This window comes from Bemisia tabaci, chromosome 5 (genome assembly GCF_918797505.1).
Source record: "Bemisia tabaci chromosome 5, PGI_BMITA_v3".
Classification (NCBI taxonomy): Eukaryota; Metazoa; Arthropoda; class Insecta; order Hemiptera; family Aleyrodidae; genus Bemisia; species Bemisia tabaci.
Window position 1 is genome coordinate 11351500 of NC_092797.1, and position 23906 is coordinate 11375405.

The 23906-nt window shown below is 41.9% G+C and overlaps 1 protein-coding gene and 1 non-coding gene across 2 annotated transcripts in view; one reads left to right on the plus strand and one right to left on the minus strand.

Annotated features, from left to right (window-relative positions):
• Window positions 1–23906, minus strand: part of LOC109042231 (Ecdysone-induced protein 78C) — a 135401-nt gene that overhangs the window by 82222 nt on the left and 29273 nt on the right. The window lies entirely within an intron of this gene.
• Window positions 14410–14481, plus strand: TRNAP-AGG (transfer RNA proline (anticodon AGG)). The gene has a single exon. It is a non-coding gene; the product is annotated as a tRNA-Pro (tRNA).

Genomic DNA, 23906 nt, shown 5'->3' on the forward strand with positions numbered 1-23906 from the left:
GATTGGAGTTACGTTCCTTCGTGCGGGAGACGACGATGTAACCTTACCCTTTGTTCTAGGGATCGTATCCTTGCTTCATTCTACCTAGCTTTTTCTACGGTTCGGTTTGTTTTCAAAGCTCGGTTAGGTACATGAACCGATGATATAGAATACTTTAGTTACGGTCCATATGTACATGACCGAACTACTTTCCTTAATGTTAAAATATGTATGGATTTTCCAAGCATTTGATGTAATTGTTGAGAATTTTAAAAATTAAAACTCTCCGTACTTCCTTTTTAACGCAATGTACTCGATTTTCTACCTTTCATTTAATTAATTTAATTATTTCCCTGCTCCGCTGGTCTCATTCACTCATAAACTTATTTTTCTAACTGACTTGGGAGACGTTACGTCCTTCTTTCTTCCTTTTTTACCACAAAAAAAACATAACATTCCACGCGTTAGTATGATGTAAGGAACTCCAGGTCCTCCAAGAGCGGGTAATTTGAATGCAGGTTCCCCTTTTACGAGCGATTCATGTGAGAGGACCGCCGAATATTACGGCTCCATCAGGCTTGGTGACGTCAACCTCGAACTTCGAAACTTAACCTTACGTTGGAACATTACATCACATCACAATCGTCCCAACTACAGTGATAATTCCTTAAAAACGCTATGTTTTTTCAGCCAAATATAACAACCTTGGACGTTCCTCGTCCGCAATACAAGTGCAAGTTCAACACAGTTGCCAGCCTGCAAGGAAAATCGAAATCCAAGGTTGCCTAGTTTTGTAAAACTTGCCTTCATACGGAGGGAAAAATAAGATGGAGGGATGACGTAAGGAAAATTGATCAACACAGCGAGCTTAAAAGCTGTAAAAAAAAATTTAACACACTGCCACATCTATGAATAGACGCGTATGGATGACACATGTAATGCCTCCCCAGACACCTGATTTATAGTATTTTCTTATCAGTGTAGGTTTATACTTGACTTATTTATCCCTGTGACCATGCACGGTAAACAGGAGGCTATCAGCGAGAAACGCAAAATTAAAATACAGACATAATTGCCCAGTGAAATTTTAACGATCATTTTGGCGCATAAAAACGCGTAAGAATTGCAATTTAAGCCGTTATGGTATCTTCAGAAGTTTTCAGTTCTAAAAACGTCGTTTCTTGTACTAACTAGTTGTCGGAAGAGCTATGCGTTGAAAATTTTAATCTGTTATATCCAAAGCTGAAAATTTTTGAATTATAAAGCAACTTTGCAGCCTTAATGCCAAAAAAATCGTCGCTCCTCTGACGTAAGGGCGTGTCTTCATTTCTAGCCTTCATTTGAGAACCCTTCTGTTCATATGGCTACATGCTTTCCGGGGATCATATGGAAATACAGATATGGCCTTACGTCATAGGATCGACGATAAGAACTACACTGATTGCAACTCATTCTGAAAAGTTTCCCGTAAACTATATTTTTTTTTTAAAAAAAATTCAAATTTTTCGATTCAAGTTTGGGTAAATCACCTTTTTGGAAAATTTATCTCCGAGGATATTCACATTATTGATCATTTATTCCATCCACTAAATAGCTGACGCAAAATTTCACTTGGGAACTGAATACTAATAAAGTATAACTAGCCAATATGTTCAACTCGGTAGGTAATTACGCATGTTTTCTTTACAAAATATATGTGACATTTTAAATGAAGATGCTTTAATTCAGTCATTTATAATCCGTCAAAACCATCTCATTCCAATAGATCGATATGTCACAAGCCGGCAGCATGAACACGATAAAATTCAAACTGCCACCCACGCTCGAGCGAGCCGGCTCATTCACAGCCTCTGAACATTGCGAGGTTCTAAGATTCCACCTCGACACTCCGTCGCGAAAACAGATTCTTATCCGCTATATTCCCCGCATTTAAAATTCCTAGGACATTTTTCGCGATGAGCGCGCGAAAACGGCTCAGAACTCGAAAGTTTGAATGAAAGCTGCTAATGGGCAAGTCCAGCAATTCCTTGACTGGGAGGGGTCTCGAGATAGGAATACATCGATGCCATTCCTGGAACGCATCCAGATGATTCTCTAAAGGCCTCGCTGATGGCGTCGCGAAGTCGCCTTCGAATCGGAAGGTATGCAACTTCAGTTGCACTCCGTGATTTTCCAATGCGCCGCGGTAACTGATAATTTCAGGTTGCGTCTGCCTCACTGCGTGAACATAAGAAGGAAAGATTAAGTAGGAGGTGCATAAGTAGGAAGGCTTGTTAGGGTAGGGAGTCAAATTAGTCGGTCGGTCTAATGTTTGATAGGACATTCAATTGAAACTCGACTTATCATTCAGTTTTTTAAAAGGATTGATTCGCACATAAGTTAAAAGGAAGAAATCTTTTTAAATTGTGCCAAATTAGACGAAAGGCAACTTTTTTCACTTATTACAAAAAAAAATATATCTACCATTGATTTCCTTACACAAATAATGACTTTTGGAATGATGGCTCTCCACCGAGCGCGTCGAAATCGGGAGAGACACCTCAATGAAACGACAAGGCTTTCAATTTTTCTTATCAAAGGTTTGTTGTACCTAGATCTTTGCTAGAAAGTGCCGATCGTAAACCCTAAAAAAACAGTGAATTTTAAGCGAATTCAGAAAATCACATTCTCTTTTAGAGAACTCTCCGCTACTATTGAGTAAATTTCATCCCCATGACTTTTTCGTGGCGTTCTCTGTGTTTTTCTGTGCTTAAAAAGAGGCAAATATATTTAAGATAATTTGAAATTAAGAGGGGGAAAAAAAATAAAAAAACCATTTATGCGAGTATTTTGGGTACCCGAACGGAAACTTTGGTATTTCTTAGGAGCCGCGGCTCGGACGTGGAGCCAGTTTTTTCCAATTTTCCGTGCGATTTTTTCGAAAAATTGAAAAGCCAATTTCCCACACATACTACGCTGCTTAACATACGACAGTGCACGCGTGTCATGCGTAATTTTTACTTTTTTCCCGCCACACATGGCAATGCGAACAATATATCTGTCCAGGTAAGTTAGTTCCCTGTTCTCAGCACTCGCGGCTCGGAGTGCAGTCGTCGCGGACAACATTGTATGCAGGCGACGTTGCCAAACCTTTGAGAAACCCCTCGATTTCCTCCCATAAAAAGCACCGAGCTCGTCACGACTCGACACCACCGGTGAAGACCATGCACACCTGAATCTAGTATACTGTTATTGTTTACTTCTACTAAAGATCAGTAACCTCCCATCCACAGGCTCCTCTCGCAGAGCCCCCCCCCCCCGTCGCCACCGCCCCCTGCGCACGCCACTTCGCACTATCTATGGCTCTTTATCATCCGCTGCGCGCATGAGCAGTATAAGCTTTCTCATAAGCTCTGCGCTGTACTTACAGTACAGGTTTTCTCGGATCCGAGCACCGGAAGTGGGAAATTCTGAGACCGCAGACCCGCCTAATGCGACTTTAATCGAAGATGGCTCTTATCTCGTTACCACCTCGCTTCGCCTAGGTACGTAAAAGAGCTTGAAAACTGAGTTTTAAGCTTTCCTGCGTTTATTGGAGTGCACTTGCAGAAATTCAATATCATGCATACATGACTGCTGTCGATTCTTGGGAAAATTCATTCGACATTGCGTCCCCCGAGGTACAAGCAATAGTACAAAACATGTACCAGGTGGACCACTGGGACTACATTTTGCAAATAAGAACTACAATTTCTGGCTAAAATTAAAAACAACGCGTGTGCTATTAGCTTTACCTATGCACATAACCTTCCTAATGGATGAGACAGAGAGTATATAGTTCTTAATCGCAAAATGAAGTCCAACTGTAAAGTAAATTATTCGTATAACTTGTTGAGCACCGAAGGCTCAGGTTGACCAAAGTTTTTGGTCCTAGAAACCGAACTTTAGTTCACTTTACTGACGTTCGGTTCCTGTGACGGAAAACTTCGGTTATTAAAACCGGAAGAGTTTAGTGTTCAATAAAAACCGAAATTCAGTCCCAGCGACCGATTTTTTCCCCTCAGAGTATCCTCTTTTTCCCTTCCTTCCACCACCTCCTCTACTTTTTCCTTCTTCTTCGTCAACCAAATCAAAAGACTGGAGGGTCTATTAGACTAAGGTGAGGTAACTAACGAAGCAAACTACGCATAGCAAGTAACGCAATTAGATGACGATCCGAAGAGAAAGTCAAGCACGAAGAAACCTTAAAAATCTCTGATTAAAAGCGCCAAGCCAGGAATAATCGTAAGATGATGTTCGGTTCGGTCAACATTGCCGGAATAGTTTCCTCATTCCATCCACACGGCGGCGGTGCGGAGTACGCGGCGATTCCACAGAGGATGGAATCAAATTATTACACCAGATGGTCAGCGCAATTAAGCTCAAAGCTTGGGGGACCGCATCCGAATCTTCGGTCGCAGCATCCATTATTGCGCCTATTCACCAGCTCCTTTCCTGGCTTTAATGCGCTGATTTATTCCCCAAACGATGGTCCCGCGCACTCATTTATTCTCCTTCTTTTTTGTTTCGTTTAGCTCGAAATATTATGTAAACAGTAAATAAATTCGTCTCTCCAAGAATGCTCCGACATAAAGCCAAAGGTTGACGAATCGCGGTTTGAAACTTTTGAGTGGAGGCAGAATTTGGAGTCGTAAAAATTCTGAAAAAATTGTTCCGCTCCCACATGCCAGAACGCATCGTTGGTTCCCGGATGGAGGAACGCAACTCCATTCCGAGGTTGCAAAATAGACTCAAATAATTTTATTTTTCACGAGAGCGTTACTGCCTAAATTTCGTTCAAAATATGTCTGATTTTTGCATGAGATCAAAAGATAATCGGTGAAATTTTCAGTGAGAATTCCCAATCTTCTCCTGGTAAAAAGTCAAATTGTGTGCTAGGAAATTTGATAGCACTGGAATGTATATATACGTGCTTTCGTGGGGAAGACGGCGAGATGAGAGGAGGATACGATGGAACTTTCCTTAAAACTTCGTTCGACTCATAATCGTACAACAACGACAACACAACGTAGAAATGGTAACTGAAATACCTTAAGAAAGTGCAAAAGGGATAAAGTAAACGGTAGTTTTTAAAAGAAGAGTCGTAAAAAAAGTGTAAAGGCTCAAAGTTTTCAAGATGCAAGAGGACGTCGTAAATTTTTCCATCATATATCTTTGTTGAATTGATATGAACTATGCAAAACCAGAATCCTATTCATAGAAAGATGTGCAGCTCTCTTTAGAGGTAGTTTATATAGAGGCACATAGGTGCTTTTGAAGTGATTGACGTACCGATTCTTGTCAGTTTTTTCCGGGTTAATTATCAAATATTATTCTTTTTTTTTTCTAATCATCCAACAAGCCTTGAGGTGAGTAAAAGACTGTTAACTTTACCGAAAATTTTCCCAATAAATCATGCAACAGGGTCCTCTTTTACAAAGTTTCGACAAATCTGTCATTTTAATACCCATTCAACCTCTAATACCAATCTGCCACGAGACCGCCCACAACTTATGTTTGAAATTGCACTTTTTCTTTTCGCTCCGGATTGGGAGGCAGGAGATATTATAAAACCTCCCGCCACTATGCCCTCTCAGCGTCAGGCACTCTTGCGGTTTGTTTTTACAACGGTCCTTTCCTTCGAAGACGCTCCATAAGGTGTGGGTGGGTATCACAGAAAAGTAGAGCAATTGGACTGCATTTTGCAATTTGGACTTATAAATTCTGACTCATCTGAATAAACACTTATATGCAAAGGGAAACGAATGGCACATACGTTGTTTTTAAACCGGGCCGGAATGTATAGTTCCAAATTGCAAAATGTAGTCCAATTATTGAGACCCTTCGGGTTGGAGAGGGATAGGTGATCCAACATTTGCTTATTGGCAGTTGGTCCGTGTTCCGGGCGTAGAACCCGGAGCAATCTAAGCTACGGCTCCAGCACCCGGAACTTCCAGCCTTTGAGTCCGGAACGGGCGGTATATCTTTATAGCCAACTTTTTTTCAGTGTATTGAAATGTAGTTATGTTCTTTCGTTAGTAACAACGAAAAAAGCACTGGGGAAAAAAAACACATTGGATCTAGAGTCCAGACTCTTGAAAACATTGACAAGAAAAAGGACTCTTGATTCAATCAGATTTAAGCTTAAATCAAAAGGAAATCCTCTCAAATTAAGAGGCTTGGTTCTTGATTTAAGCTTCACTGAAAAAAAATCTCGGTGTATTTACTGAGAAAAGGGTAAAATTACCAAGAATTCAGGGTTCTATTTGATCCCAGTTTTTTCTTGGTAAAATTACCATTTATGGAATTGGTCATTTACCGAGAAATCTCGGTAAAATTATTGACTCTCTCGGTAATTTTACTGGACCCCGGTAAAAACGCCAATATTTTGTATCGACTGTGGTAGAATTACCGAGATAAAATGGCAAAAATACCGGGAATTGATTACCAATAAAAGTGGTATTCTTACCTGAAAAAAAACAGTAAAAATACCGGTTTTTAGGTAAGCTTACCAGTCTGTCTTGGTAAAATTATCAATAATTGGTAAAAAAAGTGAGATGGTAAAGGTACCAACGGACCTTGGTAAAAACGCCGAGAACTTTTTTTCAGAGTTAAATCTGATTGAATCAAGAGTATGTTTACTTGTCGATGTTTTTAAGAGTCTGGACTCTAGATCCAATGTGTTTTTGTTTTTCCAGTGAGGGAAAAACGACCCACAACCAATGAATGATGGATTGACAGTTACCTTGTTTGACCTGAACGGTCTGCTGTGCCGGGGCTCCTCCGGCGGGAGGGGCGCCGTTGCCGGAGCCGGGGGTGGCGCCCGGCGAGGGTAGTTGGAGAAGAGCCGGACAGGGTGGTGAGACGCTGGAGACGGCGACCAGCTGGGACGAGGGAGTTTCGGGGGTTGGGGAGGACACTGAGGTGGAGCCGACGGAACCGGGGTCGCTGAACCCTTGGGCACTATCCTCCGGGCCGTCGAAGAAACTCAGGTTGAACTCGGATCCCGCGTCGAACGAAACTTCCGCGTTCAACTTATCCGGCGGCGGAGCACTGCCTAGGTTCGCACTCAGCGACTGGTCTATCTTGAACACGTCCATCGTTCACCCATAATCCATTACCATGCGCTAGTCACCCACACTCACGTGTCGAGCAAGAGAGCAGCGAGTACACAAAATCAACACTCCAAAATGTACTTTTCGGAAATCTATCAGCGTTCAGGCCGAAAGAATCTTTCGTTTTTCACAAAATTACTGACAATCAGCGCTTTCCAATCTTTAAAGTGTACCTAGACGACGAAAAAAGGGATTTTTTTCTTTGAGTTTTACGCAGTAAGTACAGCAGTATGTAACACCCTCTACTCTTTTGAGTGATGAGGTATCGACATGAGAGCAAACAGCTCAGGGGCGTAGTTTGGAGCAGTGTGCACAAGAGAATGCTTCCAATGTTTGGACAGGACTCTAATCTATGAGTCCTCCGTTTTTCATATAATTATCGTCAGACTTTTAAAATCTTAAAAAATCAGTAAAATTAAGCTTTGGGGGACTCTTCTTTATGCAAGATAGCAGTATGTGATACCTTCTGGTTTTCGTGGCCACGAATCGAAACGATAACAAACACTATGATAGCCAGAGGACAGAAGAAAGTGACACAAGACAGCAGTATGTTTTGGTCTCATACAAGACCTGCACGCACTTAAGCACCTACGCACTGACTTAACTTTTGCATCTCTTCTTGTCTATGAGAAGGATGTAACTTGCCACTGTCACTGCTCTTTTCGGTGAACATCCACTTAATGCTAATATGCACTCATTGCTGTCTAACCGGGAATGACCACCGTATCCAACTACCCCTTCGCGTTCCTTCTTTCCTGCAGAAAAAGCGTACCTCCTTCTGTTTTAACCAGGAAAAACTATCACTGCTCTTTTTGGTAAATGCCTTGCTATGGTTGCTGCTAATTGTAGCACAGAGCACACACACGAGGAATCGAAAGGAAATGACGGCTACATCTAAAGACGTATCTCGTTAAATTTTAGCCACCAAATTTAACCATCACTGATCTTATTGGTAAATATCCTGATCTCTGCAGCATAGTGAACGCTCACACGTAATCGTCAGGAAACGACGGCCACATCTAAAGACGTCTGCTAGATTTTAACCAACAAATTCAACCATCACTGCTTTTTTTTTAGTAAATGCCCGGTTTTTTGCAGCACGGTGCACACTCACAAGGAAATGACGGCTACATCTAAAGATGTTATCTTTTTAGCTTTCAACCAACAAATGTAACCATCACTGCTTTTCTTTTGGTAAATGCCCTGATTTTGCTGCACACCCACAAGGGAATGACGGCCACATCTACGCACTAACTGCTCTCTTGCTGATTTTTTTTTTTATTTTTAAATTCTACGGAACAAATTTGGCGGTTACGGTGTTTTCGGCAGCTCGGCTCCGGGCACAAGGGGCTCGGTTACGCGCACTGCACTTGGGTATCCGGGCACGGAAGCGAACTGCACCGACTACGACCGGGGCCACGTGTTTCCATGGCGCTTCTTCGGACGTGCACGTGGTTGACGCCGGCCCACGAAAGCACGAATGCCGCGGCTTCCCGGCCGGGGCCCGGTCACTGACCGTCGATCCTCCGGTCCCCGCTCCTGGTGGGGGTAACGTCACCCTCCTCTCCTCCCAACTTCTCACTTCTTCGTCCCCCTTCTTCTGCCTGACTGTGAGCCTCCACTTCCTGGTCTTCCACTCTCCGCCGTTTCTTCCCTTTCGTTGGCCGCTGCTCTTACGACCGAGCACTCTTCCATTCGTGCGCTCTTGCAGTCTTACATCATCGCTCCTCATCTTCTTTCGCTTTTCGCCACTTTGTCTCCCCCCCCCCCGCCTTACCAGCTCCTCGCCGGTACCTCCGCACAGTGGACCGAATCGATGGGAGAGATCGGACACAATTTGGAAACTTTAAAAGCTTATAACTCCGTTTGTAACAAACTTTGAGGTTCAGAAAGCGGTTCTATTGGTTTCCCCGTGATATTTTCTTCCAGAATCACCCCTTGAAATTTAAAATTTGACGAAATAGACTTCAAAATTTGCAGCTTTCTTCGAAAATTTCATGTCCGACTTCTCTGATTGACTCGATCCACTGTGCGCTCCGTGGCCGCGTCGTCGTTGCACTACGGTCTAGGACCTGAATGTGGCGCGATCGAAGTTGCTGAATGGTTTGCACGCAAGACGATCCATGGTGTTGACCGGGGAGGGGGGGGCTGAAGATCGGGGCCCCCTCCCCCCATGACCCGAAAATGATCTCGAATGTTATGGACGGCCCTCTTGCTTGTCTACACGTCCACCTCCCCCCCCCCCTTTATCAGGCACATGCCAACTTATTCTTATTCCTAGGCCCTGCGGGCTGATTATTGAAATCAATAGTCAAATCGATAGATAGAGAAAATTGAGGGATCTTTTTGATTGAAACGGGTGGTCGCAGTAGACCCGCGGGATTGAATGTTGGACTCACTATAAGGCCTCTCGTGGGTTGCCATCAGTAAGTCTCTTACTCTACGGCCCATTTTAGCTACTCGCCTCCACCAATACAATTGGTCTATTTTGTCTATTGCTTTGTCCGAGTTCAATTATCAGCCCGCTGCTATCCCAGCGATTGTGGAAACTTCTGTTTTCAGGGATCCAACGCCGCCTTAATGGTAGCAATTGGATGACCAATAGGACCGCTCCATTTCCTTCTTTTTTCTCCTCCGTCCTTCCTTTTGTCTATCAATTTCTATAATCACCACGCAGCGCCGCACAATAGAAAGAGCCATCGGGAGAAGTCGAACATACAATTTTTGACTGAACCTCCTTTTGATGTTCAATCCGTCATAAATTCAAGGGGAGTTTCTAGTAGAAAATTATAAAAGAAAACCGATGGAATCACTTTTAAAGCTCTGCTTCTCGTAATAACGCAAATATAAGCTTTTTAAGTTTCCGCATTATGTCCAACCACCTCCACTGACTCGCTCCACCGTGCGCCGCGTCATCGTGTCTTCTGGTTCGCCACCGCCAGCCAGTTGAGCCAGTGCATCGCGGCGATTTTACACGTCCGAATCTTGGACGTCTACACCGGCCGCCACCTTTGCTCTAACTGTAAAACTATTTTCCGCGAGCCGCCAATCAAACCGCGATCCGCGATTGTCACCTGTTACATGTCCGCGCCCCCCACCCTCCCTCCCTCCCTCCATCTTGCCGCTCCCCCCTGCCGTATCAGTGACAGCGATTATAGTGCCAATTCTAGATTCACACCGACTGACGGCATCAGTCATTCACGATAGTTAACCTCACTGACATCCGTCTGCGGTTTGCAGATATTCTGCCAACCGAGCATACTGCTTGCTGAGGAAGAACGTCGTATGAGCCTTCAGGCGTTGCCAAATTTCCTCTCGCAAATCACTAATTTTCCGGACAATTTTTGAATATTTTCCCGCCAATTTCTCAGATAATTTCGTTTGGAATATGATCTAAAGTGTCTGAAAATTTCAAGGAAATATATTCATAATTATCCTCAAAAATGAACATTTTATCGAAGGAAATTTGGCAACTCTCGAACGTTCTTCTTTTAGCACAGCAGCATAGACACCAGTATGAAGGAACTTTCAGAATTGGTCATCTTAGAGTACTCAACGACGGAGACTATTGCATGCCGATGCCGCTATCTGATTCGTTCATCAGTTTTGGGATCTTAATGGGGCTCTTAATAACTAATGAAAGAATTTAGATTATCGAGGGACCATTGCCAGAGCTTATAGGGTGGTAAGAACAAATAAAACTGTATATTCTACCATTCGCAATCTTTTGCATGTAACGTCCTTTTTTTGCCTACATGCTCCTTGAAACCAAAAGGCTGAGTCTATCAAAAAAGGATCCTTTGATGGAACGCAAAGTCCCTAAATGAGCCCGCTCTATTTAGATTAACTCACGGGGGGTCCGCGGAGCGGACCCTAGAGCGGGAAGCGCTCTTACACAGTTTAACATTTCCGTGTTTATGGTTACTTTGGGTTACTGACAGACTTGGTTGATGAATCAAATTTTGTGTTAAATTGGCCGAAACTGTAGATTACTCTGATTGTGAGACATCTTGAGAGTTGCGTTGAGTACTTTTCATCGGCGAAGCCTTCATTACGAATGAACGACATGAATTCGTAAAATAATGCGTCTGAGCGAATTTCTTAGTTCACGAGTAATCGACGCGGATTCCAAAAATTTATATATAAATCAACATGTGAGGAAGTTATCGTTTTTAATGGCAAACCAACTCAGATTCAGTTTCAATATAGAACATTTCAAAATTCATTCAAAGCCAAAATTATTTCTAACAGTTGACTTCCCACATTAACACAAACTGTCGGTTACTTTTCCTTACCGCGAAGGGCCGCGTAGCGGCCAGGGGGTTAGCCCCGCATTTCTACGTATAGATACTCGCTATTAAGGCTGACTAAGGCTAACGGATCGGAGGCGGTGGTAAATTCAAAATTGGCGAGGTGCTGGGCTGCAGGAGCGCGGCTCGGACGACGGGCCGGGAGCCGGGAGCTGCGCTCCTGGGCGCGCTCGAGAATTTATCGATTAGCCGGGACAATTTATCAGGGGAAATAGCTCTCTCAAAGTCTACTGTATACATAATTTTACATCTTAAATGAAGCCAAGTGAGATAACGTCCCGGGCCGGGTGCCGGGTGCCGGGTGCCGGGCCCGGGCGGAGCGGCAGGAGCGGGCGTCGCACAACGGATCGAGTCAATTAGAGAAGACGGACAAAATTCGGAAACTTTGAAAGCTTATAACTCGGTTTAAACAAAACTTTGAGGCTCTAAAAATGGTTCCATTGATTTTCTCTTGAAAAACTCTTCCAGAATCACCCCTTAAATTTTAAAATGTGCCAAATAAACATCAAAATTCCAAATTTTAGCTCAAATTTTTACGTCCGACCTCTCTGATTGACTCGATCCACTGTGCGTCGTAGCATCCGCGGCTCCCTCGCTTCCACTCGCAGCTCGCACTCGCAACTCGCGGTCCCTGCTCGCGCCAGCCAGAGACGCCGTGCAAGGATTTTAATTCAACGTTCCCGTAAGGGACTCTTTTGGCTCTAATATCTCTCAAGAATGCGTTAAAAAAAGTTCTTACGTGGCGAAGTTTACTTTTCAGTATCATCGCTTCGAGGCCTTATCTAGAGAGATTCTCCCCGCAAAAAATCAATTTGCTTATGAGAAATCCGAATTTCGCACAAGGAACTCATCGCATTCGTGTGAAGCGGCAGGTACAGCTGCGAGTTAAAAGCGCTTGTTGAAAGTGAAAGACCAATAGGGACCAGACTTTCGATCGCTCGACGTCGGGCTGTCGAAATTCTCCTTCCCTATTGGTGATTCACTTTCAACAAGCGCTTGTAACTCGCAGGTGCATCTCGGTCTTCAAAAATTTCACCTTTATCTGAAGGAGTGGAGGAAACGAGCTCTAGTGCGCATCATTGGTGTCATGGTATCCGTAGGATAAGGGAGTTTCATTATAATGAGATATACTCCAGCAACTTCATAAAGTTTACTGTCTTCGTTTGGGTGTACAGGCTTGGATTAGGTACCTACTTCTTACTCTGCTACAACTTGCAAAGGGCACGAAAAATTCTAAGAAATCGCCATATTGACAGAATTGTTTGGAATAAGAATCAACTTAGTTCGTATCGGCCATTAAAAAAAAGCCGAATAACTTCAGTTGGGTTTCAGCATTCCCCTCCTCAGGATCTGAGTTTATTGCGCCCTACAGCGAGAAATTAGAATGGCGCCCCCTGAACTTCTGTATGGTGGGTCGGGAAAAGAGGATTCAAGTTCCCGCCCCAAATTTTTTTGAAAATTTGGCACTTCTCCTAAGGAAGTCCTCGGAGTCGAGTTATGAAAGGGAAAATCAAAGTAGCAAAAGCTGTAATCTTGCCGGAATCGTTCAGTTCTGTCATACTGATTGTATGCAAAAGTGTCAAAGGGATTCGTATGTCTCTTCGCCGAAAAAATACGTTTTTGTGACAAATTATGGACATTCTTATCTAAAAATTTCAGAAACCTTATTAAATATGGAAAAAATCATAAAAAAATTCTTTAAAAAAGCGTACAGAATGTGTAAAAAAAATACAGGGTGATCCAAAAGTCCCTTCCACCCCCTCTAAATTTTTACCTAATTAAGGTAAAGATTTGAAACTTGGGGGATATTCCTAGGTCAAAGGGAGCTACTTTTTGGCCCCCCTAAAATTTTCAGGGGGGGCCCCCCTTGGGGGGGGGGGGGGGCAACGGCCCTCAACTTTTAATTTTCAAATGGGAAGACCCCCTTTGTGATAGCTTGTTCGAAAGAGCATAAAAAAAGAAAACTTTTCGCGCAAACCCGAGGTCAATATCTCAAACCGTTTCAAAATGGCGGCCGGTTAAAGTTCAAAATGGCCGAAAATTCAGACCGGTTATTTATCGATGGATTTGCGCGAAAATCGGTATGTCAGGGTATTTTGACACGAGAAAAACGAATTTGACGTTAGATTTTCAAAAAAACCAAAATTTTCAAAATGGCCGCCGGTTAAAGTTTAAAATGGCCGAAAATTTTCACCTCGGTTTTTTCCTGATGGATTTGCCTAAAACTTGGAATTTGATAGTATTTTGGCATAAGATAATCAAATTTGAACTTAGATTTCTAAAAAAATAAATTTTTGGTCATTTTGAACTTTAACTGGCGACCATTTTGGAAATTTTGGTTTTTTGAAAATCTAACGTCAAATTCGTTTTTCTCGTGTCAAAATACCCCAACATACCGATTTTCGCGCAAATCCATCGATAAATAACCGGTGTGAATTTTCGGCCATTTTGAACTTTAACCGGCCGCCATTTTGAAACGGTTTGAGATATTGACCTCGGGTTTGCGCGAAAAGTTTTCTTTTTTTATGCTCTTTCGAACGAGCTATCACAAAGGGGGTCTTCCCATTTGAAAATTAAAAGTTGAGGGCCGTTGCCCCCCCCAAAGGGGGCCCCCCTGAAAATTTTAGGGTGGCCAAAAAGTAGCTCCCTTTGACCTAGGAATATCCTTCAAGTTTCAAATCTTTACCTTAATTAGGTAAAAATTTAGAGGGGGTGGAAGGGACTTTTGGATCACCCTGTATGTTTATATCAGCAACCACCAAGTAAGTTCCGAATCTCCGTACGACGTTATTCCTTCCGGCAAACGGCAAAATTTTGCTGATTATAAGTAGCGAGCAGCCCGCGCCCGCGTGCCTGCACTGCGCCCAGCAGGACTGACCGGACTGATTCCGCGCGATACACAACAGCCGCTGCAGCTTTGCGCTGCATGCTGAAATATAAAAACAACTTTCTCTTTTGTTCATGAATTTTGCGCCTCCGCTTCCATCGGCCCGTTGGTCTAGTCGTATGATTCTCGCTTAGGGTGCGAGAGGTCCTGGGTTCAATTCCCGGACGGGCCCTAAAATTTTAAAATAATGAGGTAATAAAGAAAACATGCACCCCCTTAAATGCCAGTTGTCCGATTAAAGATATGCCATTCAGCCGATTACCCTGAAAGATATGCGATTATAAATTTTTGCGCACGCAATAAAACCGGAAATGTTATTGAGAATTTTTTCAAAAAAATTATTGTTCACTACATGGTTATTGTACTGTTTTTCAAAATATTTTAAAATCGCGGATTTCTTTTTTGATGAGTTTGTCCAGATCTTTTCTGGATAATGCCTGAATGTAGTCAAAATATTTTCCTTTCTTTCCTGAGGTCATTTTTTACAATTTTTAAAAAATTTCAAAAATATTTTAAAAATAACATTTCAATGAAAAAATTACAGAAATTTAAAAATCCTTAATTGTTTCAATTAATTGATCAATAATATTATCGAGAAATTTTTTAAGTGTTTTCTGAATTATACTTCAAATAAGGTAAGTAATTTTAATATTTTAATAAAATCCTCATAATATTTGCCGCGAATGAGCAAATCTTTACACAGATACCGTTAAATCCATCAAACAAAAACATTGCACATTCTTTTGAGAGGAAGCAATTATTCAAATGCTTCAAAAACAAGATGTTACCAGGAAACATGTATTTTACAACCACAACCATGATAATTTTAATTATATGACTGTAGCTACAAGAGACGACAAGAAAGTGTCTCCCAGGCTAATCAGCGGCCAAATATATCGCATCATCAGATGATAGCTTGTTGCCTCCGGTTGAAGGGTGCAAAGAATACATGAAACGGTATAACACTCGGAAAGTTTACAGTTCCATCGATGCGCTAGTCGAGTTATTGTCAAAAACGTACCGATGATGAAACTGCAAAATGTGTATCTCGGTTTGCGGTGTTGCAGACTTCCTGTCACACTTTATGTTCTACAGGGAAAACTACTGAACGCCATTTTTTTTTAAAATTTCACAGATTTGTTCTCTTAAGTTCTGTAAACATTTCAAGTCATGGTGTCGGTAGGGTCTTTTTAAAAAATGGAATAGGATCAGAGATTACAAAACACCAGGAACGAGGTACGCATTTTTGCAGTTTCAACGTCGATATAAAACATTGTAAAGTTCCGAAATTTGAAGACGAAACAAATAAAAAAAACTCGTCACTCATTTGCGGTAATATTTTTAGGTGAGACGCGTTTCGGAGCTCGGAACGCCATCACCAGTCAGCAGCGAACTCTAATAGAGCTTTGAGTTCCAAAACGCGTTTCACCTAAAAATATTACCGCAAGTGAGTAACGAAAAGAAAAATATATCTTTCAAAATTTTTTACACAATTTGACTTGTGGGGTACCCCTTCCCCCTCCACGAAGTTTCTTTGAGGAACTTTCAAAATTTGACCTATTACCTAGGTAATCTGAACACGAGAACTGAATATAATGGAGTATGAAGTGAAGTTTAGTCCTCGCCGCCGAAATTTTTTTCTCTGCGTGCCGCAATTTTTATTCCCGAACGGCCACCGAGAACAAGCCATAGAGCGCTCTCCCGGCGAGGCAAGTAAAGCTGTGTAAAAACATGGCTCTTGCACGTAAATTGATAAAAGGCAGCGAGCGGTGCATGTTTCTCTTTTCACTTATGTCGGCGGCGAGAAGACAAGGGGCAAAGCTACACCTTTCCGCCAACATTTCAAACGGGCGGAAGGTGAAAGTACGTGCATGCAAAAGCACTTATATAAATAAGGTACCCGACCGGTGCCTATCGTTTACCACGAGCCTGCGCGCGTGTGGTGAAAAAAAGGATTGATCTTGCCACTTAACGAAGTTACCTTGTTACGGTAAAGCCCGGCTCGGATTCAGTTTACTTAAACGGGTGGGTTCGAGGTGGCCCGTTGATTAGCAACAGTAGGTTGGAAATCTGAATACGTGGAGTTTGACCCATTTTATTAGATGTCCTGGCCAGAATGCTCCTGCGAAGAATATGAATGGAATTCTTGCGTGCGGAGAGAATTTCGATTTGAATAACGTTCATTTTAATTTGAAATTCCGTAAGAAGGGAGAAGTGTCGTTAAGGGCCGTTTCAGGCCAACCCTAGCGGAATTTCCTCAAAGCTGAGATTTTTTGCTCATTGGAGGTTTATTTTTACACAACGCATCATAAAATGGTCATTTTTGGTCTCTTTTCAAGTCTAATACTGGAATATGAGCCTAAAGACTTTTTTTTTTTTTTTTTTTTTTTTTTTTTGGAGAAAACAGCGGATTTTTCTACATTCGACCACCAAACTCGGCCTTCAAACCCTTGTTTAGGCCAAGAAAAGAGACCAAATCATGATGCATTCTGTAAAATATAGATTTTCAATCAGCAGAAAATCGTAGAGGTAAGAAGATTCAGCTGGGTCAAAAAACGACCCTTATCGTTACCACCCCTCTTGCGATGAAGCCAGCAATTTGCTAAAACATCAAACCCAGAGCTTATGAAAAGTTTCTAGAGTTGAAGGTAATATGGAGGAGAACGCTAAGTTATAACGGAGTCTTGGACAAAATGGGCTTTATGCATAGAAAAAAGCATCGTTGCTCGTATAATGCTCATAGTGGATTCCAGGCCCTACCTATTTTTCTAGTCATATTTACAATTTACTTTTGTTGTTACAATTTTTTTGATCCCGTTAACGATTCTGTCCTGGTCCGTACTGTTTACGCGACCGAACTAATTCTTTTAACAAAAGTCATTACCTTGTAACTCCGAATAGAAAAGGTGGTAGGATCTGGATTCCAGTTCTGCGCTAAGTGAAATAAGCAGACTATCGTAACGCGTTACGCCTTCACTTCTCCAAGTAGACAAAACAGCCTCCCATATGGTGGAATAGTGGTATCATTCCCGTCGCAAACATGCGTGAAACGTGCATGGAGCTTTGTTCAAATTTTCATCCACCCATTTCGCATGGGTGCGTGATCGCATCCGGGTGACCGAAACTCGTTTCTCCTTCACTTTTCGAAGTAGGCAAAACGGCTTCTTACGTGGTTGAATAAAAGTAAATATTACTCATAATGGAAAAATGCATTAAGTGTCCGCGGAGTATGTAGATACACGTGCCGTGCAGTGCTCATTGAAGCGCGTTTCACCTTCACTTTTCGAAGTAGGCAAAATTGCATCCTACGTGGTCAAAAAGTGGTATCGCTCCTAGTGCGAAGTGCGAACATGCTTTGTTCGTATCACTGTATATTTCATTACGTACATTTTAAGACATATCTATTTTCTACTTGGCCGACAGTGATTTTTGTTGCAAATATGACTTTTTGCCTGAATTTTAACGAGTTTTACTTTTTGCGTAGAGGCAACTCCGCACTTTATCAAATGCTTATAGACATGCAGGCAATCAAAAATGAAATTCGACTATTTACGTAGTTTATTGACTATTTGCTCATTTCAAAATTATTTTGGTTATTTAGAAAATAAATGGTAGCTGCTCGCACTAGCTGGGACTTTTTTAAAGAGGTCCACATGAGAGTAAAACATTCTTAAGCTGAATGAAGCTGCGGTAAACCATCAAATTCCAGGGATACACTCTGAGAGGCTCCTAATTGTAAATAGAAAAACGCCGCATGTAAACAGTCATTGATGGTATTTGTAAAGGTGGCTACGATGCCCGTCGATGTCAAATTGTGCTAAAAAATGAGCATTCAAAATCCCTCCAGCACGAATGGAGGTATGGCCACTAAGACTATCGGACATCCGCGGTTATATGCAGCAGTACAATGTTGCCAACTCAGACATTAAATTTTACATGTTTTACATACTTCCACCAAGGAACATATAAATAATTATTTTCAAGAGGGTGCAAAAATGCTATCACAAGCTAACACATCAGGTTTTAGTTGTGCGATGTATCCTATGTTGTAAAAGAAAAGATAAACTAAGAGCAAAAGATAAAACGGGGTATTTTCAATATTCTTTTCTTCCTGAATCTGTAAATGGTTTCTACCAAAGAACTTCTTTTTGGAACTTTTCTTTGTCGCCTCAAAAGAGCAAGATTCCCTGAGAAACACGGACGATCCTTCTTCTTGAATACATGGTACTAGCCGGCAAACTTGCGAGTGCATGTTGCGACGTGTAAAATCAATGAATTTTGCTCTCTTTGGCTCGGATAGGCAACTAAACTAACGGCGTGGTAAAGCGAAGAGTATCACCAGGATTTGAAGGCACTATGAGACGAGGTCGTACTTCTGAAGTTCTTTGCCAATTTTAGGTTTTCTTGATCGATGCAAATTATTTCAATTTGACAAGTTAACTCGCATGTTGCTTACAAATTCCCGGCAATCACTGGCTGCCTGGGGCGGATAGATATATAGATTATTATCGAAATGCGGTACCTTAGTTTTTGATTCTAGCATATTCTTACTTTTTCTTTCTCTGGCGGACGATGACATTAACTGAGTAATTAACTTACCTGAAACAAACAAAAAATAGTAATGAAATTCGCGTTTTACATTAAGTTTGAATCAGCAATAATAAACTGAGAGAGATCTTCGATCTCATCCCAAATAAACTATTTTGCAAACTTAATGTTACAAAAGAACTCAGATTGTAAAATTGAATTTTTCTTGGGCATTAAAAAACGCCTTCATTTATACTGGTTGCAACCCACCTGCATAAAATTGCTGCAGTTGATTCACATATTGCACGACTAAAATCGTCACGTTCACAGCACCTTTAATTAGTCGAGTTAAGAGAGAAACCAACCACGCAATGACGCCTGGTGCGACCCGGCGCGGAGAGCAATGATGACGAAGACTTGAGGTGAAAAGGAGAAGCCTTCAGAACGGCGGTCGGCATGTAACACATATTAACGCCTACAAGACTGCATGAATACTTCACGCATTGCGTCATACAGTGCGTTCAGCAGCGGTCGGGGTGGTTTTTGTATGTCACGTTATAAGTATGTCTTGACTTCTATCCAAACCTGCACTGGAAGGAAAGTGATCGTCAATGTTTAAAGTGCTGGTCATTAACCTCAAGTTGAACCTTATTTCATAGTTACGATTACACATGCTGTTTTAAGTAAAGTAGCAGTGCATCAGTAGGCCGTAACTAATGTTCATAAGAAAATTGAGTAATTCACATTCTCAATTTTCTCAGGATGGGCTTAGCATGTGTGAAATGTATTCAATCGGGTATTTGCTTAAATCGAGAGCCAAGCCACCTAATTTAAGTGGATTTCCTTTAGATTCGACAAACATCCTGTAGAATCAAGAGTATTTTTTCATGACAAATTTTTTAAGAGTCTGGACTCTAGACCCTGGAAACTTGTTTTCCAGTGACGTGTGTACGCAATTAGCTCTTCTGTACGTATGCAGATGTTTTATTCTATTGCTTCAAATCTGATGGAAATTGGGATGAGAGGGTTCCACTCAGCGTTACGTAACTCATCAGAGGGTTTAGTTGCGTTATTGGAGCATTATGACGGGTAAGAACGGTGACCACCGAAAAAAAAAGTCTCTTGAATTCAGAGTCCAGACTCTTAAAAAATTTGACAAGTATAAAAACTCTTGATTCAATCGAATTTTTGCTTGAATCGAGAGCCAAGCCTCCTAATTTGAGCGGATTTCTTTCTGATTTGAGCAAATATCCGATTGAATCAAGAGTAATTTTTCTTGTCCATTTTTTAAAAGTCTGGACTCTAGATCCAAAAGACTTTTTTTCAGTGCTCACCGTCCTTCCCCGTCGTAAAGCTCCAATAACGCAACTAACCCCTCTAATGAATCACGTACCGTTGGGTGGAACCTTCTCACCCCAATTTTCATCATTTTTCAGGCAAGAGAGTAAAAAATCTGCATACGTACAGAAGAGCCTCTTAATTTAAACGGATTTCCTTTTGGTTCAAGCAAAAATCCGATTGAATCAGAAGACATTTTCTTGTCGATTTTTTTAAGAGTCTGGACTTTAGATCCAATTGACTTTTTTTCCGGTGGTGAAAAAACAGAAAAAGTGATAGCAGATAACACTTGAATGACCCGTCGAGCTTCCGACAATCCTGATTTTTTCTCCGTGTGCCAAGTTCATCCCATTGATAGTCGGGACCAATCTGGCAACAGAGTAGAGCTTCGTATAGAGTAGTTGATACATGACACGTGTATGAGAGCTGGTTCGTTCACCTGGAGGAGAAGCGCGTTTGCTGGTGGCTCGGAGCGAGTACCAGACTGCGCTGCCAGAGCGCCACTAAACCCCCCGGTTTTTTTATGGATTTATGGGGGATCCCGTGAGATCCGCCGCGATGTGACAGCTCTCGCTGGCGGGCTCCTCCGTTTCATTTCCGACTCCGAATTCTCACAGTTTCCCAGGCCGGGCACCAGGCACCTTACCCGCTTTGGCACTCCCCTAATTTATGGCACCCACCGCGCCGTCCGAGCTGTAGCGCTGAACCCAACCGCGGGGCCACTTCAGCCTACGCCAGTGGCGTGGCGTGAATAATCGATTATCGATATCTCGCCATTTGAAGCTATGGTAAAGAATCGATTACTAAGGTGTTCGCTGCGAACACCCTGATAATCGATCTTTTATTATAGGTTTAAATGGCATAACAATCGATACATCGCAATTCTCGCCACGCCACTGGCCTACGCTGGGCCCTCTCCGAGATGGAGCGAATGGACCCGTATCAATGGTGGTTCTTCAAAACTGATTTTCAGGAATCAATAGCTCATATCGTCGTTTTCCGCACAATAGAACGTAACTGCATTTCAATGTTGTGAATTTTCCCTTGTAAATTGCACTTTTGCCGAGAGAATCTTGGCAATTCTAACTAAACATGGACGGATTTCTGCCAAACGGAACTTAGGGCATTAAGTTAGTTAGTTAGTTATTATAATTTTAAGACATTCAGCGACTCAGGCTATTAACGTCTTTACAGATAATTTTGAAAATAGGAGTATAAACGAAAATTTAGATTTTTAAATTAAGAGAGGTGAAGAGTTTTAGAATTTTGGTGATTAAGCCATAAGCCCAGAGATCCATAAGAATACATACATAACAGGGCTCACGGCATATTGGACATAGTTCCGTTTGGCAGAAATACGTCCAAATTTCCCTTATTTTTCCTCCATCCACTGTTTTCCCTTTTGAGGAAAAAACAGTGTTGCCAACTTGCATAATCGCCACTACTTGGATCGCATTCAACAGAGGGGAACCAAGGCGATCACAGTTTTGTAAAAATTGAGAATCTTCATCTTCATCCTGTAAAGTGCCTCGAATAGCAAATACGTTTTGTTTATCTACCAAAAAATTGGTAATTTTAAAGACAATCATGCACACATATGCACGTGTATATTTAGTATTTTTATAGTAAAGAAGAAAGTAACGTGAGTTTGAAAATGCTGTAATCCTGTTGATTCCCCTCTGCTAAATGCGGGCCAATGGGTGACTGTACAAATTCTAAACAAGAACGAAATGTCACATATTTGCTCATCAAAATCATACGCAGAAAACTATTTACGCGGAAAACGAAACGATTTCCGTAGAAAACGGTCACTTCGGAAACCAAACCCTGAACGAGAAACTAACAAGTATTTTTGACACAGATCAAATGGAATAAGTTACACCATAACAGTGATGTTATTTGTATTTTTGTCATTTATCTAATGTTAATTGTAACCACCTTGGATTCCTGTGTGATTCGTTTTCCCCAGAAAATTTGGAAGGGGACAATTATTAGCTGCTTCAACTCACACCTTGTGTAGTGGTCCATTTCCGTGTCTCCTTGCGGCGATTCCCAATCAAATTCTCTTTGAACTGCATATCGACGGTGAAACTACCAAACCACGTATCTCGGTTTGCGACGTCGCAGACTTCCTGTCATACTTCATTTTTTAAATGAAAAACTACTTAACGTCCAGTCTTGAAAATTTCTGTGATTTTTCCTCTTCAGGTGGAGAAAATTCTGTGAAAATTTCAAGGAATAATATTGATTTGGTCTACTTCAAAAAAATAAAATGCGAGCGTAGATTTTTAAACACCGCAAACGAGATACGTGGTTTGGTAGTTTCACCGTCGATATACGGCAGCGTACTCGTTCCTAACTGCAAGTATCTTACTTTTTAAAACATGAAGTAATGAGTTACAGCTTCCTCACATACAAGGCTCTTCACAGCAGAGCAGTGTGTTTCACTTATCCAACTCAAACCCTCTCTAAAATTCTAATCCCTTCCATGCGGTAAGTACCGGTCATTTATTTCTCCAGAGGAAAAACTTTCGTATCAGCGTTATGGAAGCTTCTCAACTATATTAAGGACGAGGAGCGCATACGGTTGCGCTGAAATAAGAATAAACGCGAAACCGCGATACGGAAGCGGTAATGGGGGATGAGAGGGGGGGCTCCCTGCATATCAAATAAAACGGAACAAAAAGAGGTTACAAATGGACGCATTCGGAGGAGGAAGGATGTGCGGCGAAGCAAGAGAAGGATCAGGAAAAGCTAAAAACTCCCATAAATTTTGACGAAAAGTGCGCCAAGTAACGGCCTGGGAGTTGGCTGTAAGAGCACACTATATTATGCGGAAAACAGCGCGAGCAAGGCGAAGCACCTGCTATCCGTTAACTTAGCTCTTTATTTCAGGGCTGGAGCCCCGGCCCTGAAAGGCTTATCCCTTCACCCGCTGATTTCCTTGCCAGCGCGGCGACAGAAGTAGCGCATTTTCGAAACTTATGTCGGACGCATTTGTGAGAGGAATCCAGCGCCGAGAGTTTTGAGGAAGAAGTCGTCTATTTTATGGCTGGGTTTAATGGTCGGGATTGATTTGGCCCTGTGAGTTCGTTGCGCCCGCCATGTGGGTCATCTTGGACCCGCAAAGAGTGCACACTGTTAGAAATCTAGGCGATGAAGCCGGAGTGCATTTCACCCCGGAACTTGATTTTCTTATCGAAAAATTCTTTTGATATGAATAAGAAGTTAAATTCGAGGGTAGAGTTGATTCGCATATAAGAGCGAGGTTTACTCCACTAAAACATTAGATTTCGTCCCGCACTCATACGACTCCAGGTTTTAGGGGGACAGAATCTAGAGCAGCGTTACGTAGCGCTAAAATCGGCCCTTAAAAAAAAAAAAAAAAAAAAAAAAAAGGATTTAAAATTGCCGCAAGATGACAATTTATTATCCAACATTGATCACGAAACGCCGATTCAAGGGGGATGAACCCTCAGAGCGATGCGAATTTTTCAGAGAAACGCGTACATGCGTTAGAAACCTTTGTTATTTTGACGTATTTATGCAAAAATGAACTATGTACAAAGGTTTTGCTTGCAACATAGTTTCTTTTAGCATAAATACGTCCATTTATAAAATACATATTTTTGAATTTCGGATTTTTCGACCCTCTCGCAACCCCTTCGTAGCGCTTAAGACGTATGACGTGTGGATCTCTGTATTTTAACACATAAAAACAAAAAAGCATTT